We start from the raw sequence: 6808 nt of genomic DNA on the forward strand, positions 1-6808 counted from the left end.
TCTCCCAAACAAATAATTTGACTACCACAAAAAAAACGGCCATAAACTGAAAAACAAACGACCAATTTTTGTTTGGGAAATCAAGTACAGTAACTGCAACTTGTAGCTGTTGAAAAACGCTAAAATAGTTTGTAAAGCAGTTTGAAAAAATTATTACTTTACTGTTTGATTGATTGATTGAATCTTTATCCTCGGACTGGGAAAGCTTCTTGCAGACCTTAGTCCTGGCAGTTTGGCATAGCCTAATTGTAGAGGCTTTGAATCACTGACGCAGGCCCGGTCACCGAGATTGGCAGAGTGAAGTTTCCGATTATTGAAGTGTTGTTGCCAGGGAACTATTCCATCCATTAGATGCCGCTGAATGGAGAACAGTCCTTGAAGTGCGTTGCTCAAGCGCACACTCCGAGAGTCGAACCAGCTCCGCTTGATCTTGAAGCTTCTTCGTTCCAGAAGTGACGCGCTAACCAATTAAGCGATCGGGAGTTTAAAAAAGAGATCAAAACTTTGATTTTACAAAGTTATGGTGCATTGTAAACAGTGCTGGATTAAGGGTCTGCTGGCCTGTAGGCACATTTTATAAGTGGCCCGAAAATCAGGGTTGCCAACTAAAAAATTGGAATTATCAATGTTGCCAAATCATTGTCACAAAGATCGTTGTTGCAACTATAACACAGGGTACCGTGCAAAAACTTCGTCATATGCCTAACTAAATAACAACTTTGCGCGTTTTTGCGATTGAAAACGCGTTAACTAGTTTTTGGAGGTCAATCTTACGGAGCAGATGGCTTTCAATACACAAAAGTGCCAGTGTACCAAGACGTTGTTGACACATTGTTGATCGTTTAACGTCTTTAATTCGTTTCAGTTGTGAAAACGAGCGTTCCCCCGAGCAATTCGTAGCCATTAGAGACAAGTATATTCTAAGTGCTACTTCAGTGTTCGGAAATGCATTATAAACACCAGTAGTGTGCAGCATTTTAAACATCTTCTGGACACTTCCTGTTGCTGCTGTTTCATCGCGTCTTTGCTCTTTATAGTCTTCATACCAGCACATAAACTGACGAAATTCTGATGGGAAGTCGGAAGACAGGTCCTTTGAATACACACCAACCAGACCTGCAACAGCAACATCGATGCCTTTAATAGACATGGAATCGTACTCAGTTAAAGATCCAAACCTCTGCAGCACCATGGAATATGCATCGATACGTTTCTGTAGTGCACTCTTCAGTTGGTCGATGATCACATAAAACGTGTTGCTTTAAAATTTTTGCTGGCCCGACATCCCTTCCACATCATCTGTAGCAGCTCCATCACTGACATGCTTCTGTCGCTTTGGTGCTCGCCGACTTTCAGAGTTATATACAGTATGCTGCTGCCATTGCGATCACGTGCCTGCTGATGCTCATAACAGTCAAAATTCTCTCTACACTCATCCAAGAAAGTGGCCTGGATTTTTGACTGGCCTGTGGGCACGTGCCTACTTTGCCTAATGGTTAATCCGGCACTGATTGTAAATGATAGCCTATGTTATGGAAATTAACTTACGGTATCGGTTTCATATAATTTATGCAATTAAAAAGGTTTAGCCCGAAACTTGAGTAATCTCTGCTTGTTTATTGGAGTTTTGTGCTTAGCCTAGGTTATCTTTTTAAGCATGTTTTCTTTTTCTATTTGGTGTTTGTTTTGAAACATGGAAATGTGTCTTTCTGCCTACATGTTAAAGACGTTTAAACTCAAGAGTTTTATTCAGCTGAATCGGTGAGTAGGCCTACTGCCACTGGGTAGGCACTTTAACATGCTGATATCCAGTGACGTTCGGTGGCTTAAACCGTTGGGAAAGCAACTTGGAAATATGCTGCAGCAAGGTAGTAGGCACGAAGGGCGTAACCGTCGGGCGAAGCCCGAAGGCGTGTTGCCGAAGGCAACACTTCCAGCAGGGGGTCTGGGGGGCCTCCCCCAGAAAATTTTGAAAAACACTTCCAATTTGATGCGCTCTGAGAGCATTTCCAAAACAAATCAAAAATAAAAATCTGTCAAATTGTGCTTCGCCTATGTCGTGATCATACATCCATTTAATGTTTAGAAGTCATGAACAATCTTAATTTTAACGTTGCAAGACCAAAATCCTGTGTTAGACATGGAATAATAGTTGTCTAAATATTTAAATCGTCATGAATGTTCATTCTCTGGCAAGTAAAAATCGATCCATTTACTCCAAAACTGCTGAGAAAGTGACAAATTGAACCGATAATCTCTTCTTAATTGGTCACGATCATGTGGTTTCCCACCAGCACAGTATGAGTCTAAATATGGGGTCAAAAGTGAGGCAGGGGTGATGACAGTAAAATCCCTAGGGTCGTCACTCAAAGGTACCAAAGGGCGTTCGTTCACGATCCGAACGGCACTGCCTGTGTACGTAAGCAGTTCAATAAAATTGGGCTTACGTATTGAAGAGTCCAAAATGTGAAAAAAGTACTTGGTCATATCGGCCAAGAAACCAAATCTACTAAGCCGAAATCTAGCCAAGAGATCTGCCAGAAGGTTTAACAAATCAGGACACGAAAACATTACATCATTTACACAAGCTCCTCGGAATTCAGACTTGCCATCGCAAACAATGCGCTTTTTTACTTGTGACGTCACAAAGTATGGGGGGAAAGCCGTGTAATATGAACTGCTGTGTATTATGAACCCCCTGTTGTTTTCAGAAAACGTGGCAATAAAAATGTTTGACTTCTAACAGCTTGAATTAAGTCAATTTGCTGGTCATTCAACCAGAAAGGTTTTTGGTGAAATTTGGCTGTTGCTGAAGTTTTGAGGGTATGAAAGTTTAGAGCTTGTGTGATATTATTTTGCAGATGGAGAAATTGTTGTTTTTTTTATCAGTATATGAATGGACTTGTAATTTTTTGATTAATATATCCTCAAATAAACTTGATGATGGGAATCACAACAAATTTTGTTTAAAAAATGGATTGTTTAGTTGAATATCAACATTTTAACTGGAACAACTGCAAGTGTGTAACATGAACCTTAGCTGAATGTGTAATATGAACCCAGGGTCATATTACCACTTAGTGCTTTATGATGGTGTAATGAATTTTTTCTTGGACATAACTAAATTGGATTTGAATTATTTTTAACAAAACAGATGTTATTGGTGTGGCTTATTTGTGTGCTGGTCTACCCTTGAGTTTTTTCTTCTATATCTTATCTTTTTGTGAATCTAATGCTTACATTTAAAAAGTAGTGCATGTTTACAAAAATTGGTGTAAATTATTTCAAAACCTTAATAAATTTTGTTTTGCTGCACATGTAATGTGGCAAAAATTGCTTTAGTGCAGTTTTTGTGTAGTCAATCCACCTCTATTCAGCAATGATTCAAAGCGGTTCATATTACACATCACAGCGGTTCATATTACACAGAGGGTTGTGTAATATGAACTCTTTTGGTAAATTAATAAAATTGAAATAACTTTTTTATTGCACAATGTCACATACTAATTTGTTGATGGAGAATAGGTATGCATGTTAGCTTGCTGTTCTGTAAATATTGTCCATATTTTCACTGAAGTTGTGAAATTAGGAACGTTTATTGTTAGGGGGTTCATAATACACTGCTTTCCCCTAAATACCACTCAAATCCCTTTACATTTTCTGCTTCACCAGCACGCTCAGTATAGCCATTAGATTTAAGATCCTTCATGGTGTCAGTAAGGAAATCACGAAGTTCAGGTTGTTTTAAAGCCTTCTTCCTTAAAGCAGCAGCTCTATCTGACGCCAACACAAAATTGTTAGGTAAATCAATATCTTCCTTCAACGGTACAGGTATCTCAAATCGACCATCTTTCAACTCAATATTCGGTTTAACAAGTTCTCTAGCCAAAATGTCATTGCGAGACAATTCACAGGTTTCATTTTGCAACGTCAAATCCTGAATGACTTTGTTCAGGTCTGCTATTTCCATATCACGAGACTCAATTTTACGCTGAAAGCCAGAGATGACATCCGACTCTGAAGACGTCTGCACTCTGCACACATTTGCAACGCTTTCATCTAAGGGTGACTTACCACCACAAGCCAACCAACCGAGAGGAGTGAGTAAAGCATGCGGTTCACTACGATTTTCACCAACACGCTCTTCTTTAGCCCACATCAAATAAGCGTTGTCGTTGCCAATCAGCACATCTACAGTACTACAATCATTCAAATGAAACATATTCACGTCATGAAAATGACGGAAGCCACTTAAATCCTGCTTATGCGGTAAAGTTTTAACATCGTCAGCCCAAGCTGGGTTAACCACCGAAGTTATATCACAAAACAGTTCATCCGTCTCTAGCGACTGGATGTTGAGTTTAACAAGGTTAGCACAAGTAGGTTTCTGACCAGCCAGAGTATCCATTTTAAACGACACTTTATCATACGGTTTAACGCCAAGTTCACACACCAAATCACTCGAAACAAAAGTCAACTGCGAACCAGGATCATGCTGACAATACACCAACTTCGATTTGCCAGTCATTGGATTCAAAACACGAGCAGCAGTAACGCGGTTAAAGGCTGCTTTAACATTTCCAATCTTAACATTACGCACAGGAACTCTGGCACCAGCATCATCTTTACCGACCGAATCCAGAGAATCACGTGACGTCACATAAAAATCATGCAGAAGAAAATAGTGTTTCCTATCGTTGTTAGGCCCACATTGACGAGAGTTGTTTGCATGACTACAGTCCCTAACCATATGCTGGCGCAAACAATTCAAGCATTTACCAGCTTTCACAATAACATTTCTCCGATCTTTAGGTGTCAAGCGCAAAAAATATTTACAATTAGACAAAAAATGATATTTAACTTGAACCCGTGACGAACAATAAATACATGCCGGTAGGTCTCTACGTCTGGCCACACCACCGCACGGTGCGCCAACAACAGTCGAGTACTGCGAACTCCCTGAAATCACATTATCATGGGGTTTTACCGACGTCTGCCTAACCGGACATGAAGGCAATTTTCCTTTGCCAAACTTCTTAAAATGCTGCGACTCACCAGAATCGCCCATTAGCATAATGCTAAAATCAGTCGACTTGCGCGTTTCCTCCCGTACTACAAAATCGATCAAACTCTGAAAAGTAGGCTCATTAGTGCCACCATACTGATTGCCCAAAAAGTCAAGATAACGCTGCTTAGCGTCAAACGGGAGTCGCTTAGCCAAATCCAAAACAAAACGTCCTTCCAATTTATCCGCTGACCATAAGCTTGCGCGTAAAGCAGACACTGCGACAATTCATCTTTAAACTCTTTCAAATCACTGGAAGAGATCGAAGTCAATTTGCTACCATAGCGATACTTTCTAATTTCCGGTTCGGCGAAAAGACCTCCACGAACTCCAAAACGTTGGGACAAGCGAGCTAACGACATTTCTATCCTGTCTTCCTCTGACAAACCAGAAGTGTCAGAAACCAAATTAGCAATCGTTTGAGCAGCTGTCCTAACACAAGCTGCTTGTAATAAAGTCAAACGAGTTCCTTTAAAAGGCGAAGCTGCCATTAAGGCCGTAATACGATTTTTAAAGAAGATAAATAGACGAGTCAATATACGGAAAAAAGGCACCTAACCCCAAAAAAATTGATACAAAAGGTTTTTCAACGGATTCTGTTACCAATGGGCATACTATACAACATACTAAAAGTCTACCAAAATCGGACCCCCAGAAAGGGGTCATTTTCAAGGAAATATACGGCATATTTCTAAATAATTTTGCGTATTGGGTAGATGGTGGTATTCAAGTTGTTATTGTTCTTGTGTTTGTGACATCATAATCACATGAATGCGTACATAGTCGCATCACAATGCAAGCGAAGTTATCGTTGTTAAAGTCAAAAAGATTTATTCAGGCAAAGTCACTCAGGGCTGCCAGAGCTTGTTTTTTTAATGCACTTCTGTGGTTTTATTTTTGAGTCTGGGGTTTTTTGGACCATAATTTATAGGCTTTCATTTTGCTATTTTTAGGATATTTTAAGTGCTAAAACGCTAATAGTATTAAGAAAGTTAGTTATGAAAAAAAGCAACATTTTTTCGCGCCATCGACGCGATATTTGCTGCATAGTTTTATTTTGACCCTCCTGGAGCAACATGCTAGTTGCAAGAGTTTTGCCAGGCGTGCTGTTTTTCCGCCGACTTTGGCTAGTTTGGCGTTTTTTGAACACAATCAAGCAGTATTTTCGGTGTTTTTAAAAGCTGGGGCTTTTTGTTTGGATCTGGAGTTTTTGTGGGGCCATGATCAGGAGTTCTTCAGAAGATCTCACTGGCAGCCCTGAACTCACTATGAAAAAGTTTCAGAGGATAATATCAGGATGTAGATCATAACATTAGATTGTTTGGATAAATGGGAGTTAAACGAGATCGAATAGGTTCTTGGCAGATGCACCTACGTGCTGTCAGTGACTGCATGCCGATATTTGCCGCAGCTGGGCATTACAACTACTTGAAATCAGCATACTTCTATATCCAACAGATGGGACAGTTTCACATTAACCACCCAGACGTATTCAGGAAGTTTGAAAAGGGTTTTCATGTTATCTGTCGCAGCAGCCAGTTCTGGGCAGGCCTCAGCTCAGATCTCGTCATCGAGACGACGTTTATGAGGTCGTTGAAAACCACTGGGGGTATGACGCACGGAAGTGGAATGGATGAAAAGCAGAGAGCCCTTTGGACCATGTCCAGGTCCATAACATCAGAGTCCAACATCGCTATGCAGGAGTTTACAAACTTGTCATTCACGACATCTGAACAGCACAAG

The sequence above is a fragment of the Aplidium turbinatum genome, chromosome 10 (genome assembly GCF_918807975.1).
Source record: "Aplidium turbinatum chromosome 10, kaAplTurb1.1, whole genome shotgun sequence".
In the NCBI taxonomy this organism is placed as follows: domain Eukaryota; kingdom Metazoa; phylum Chordata; class Ascidiacea; order Aplousobranchia; family Polyclinidae; genus Aplidium; species Aplidium turbinatum.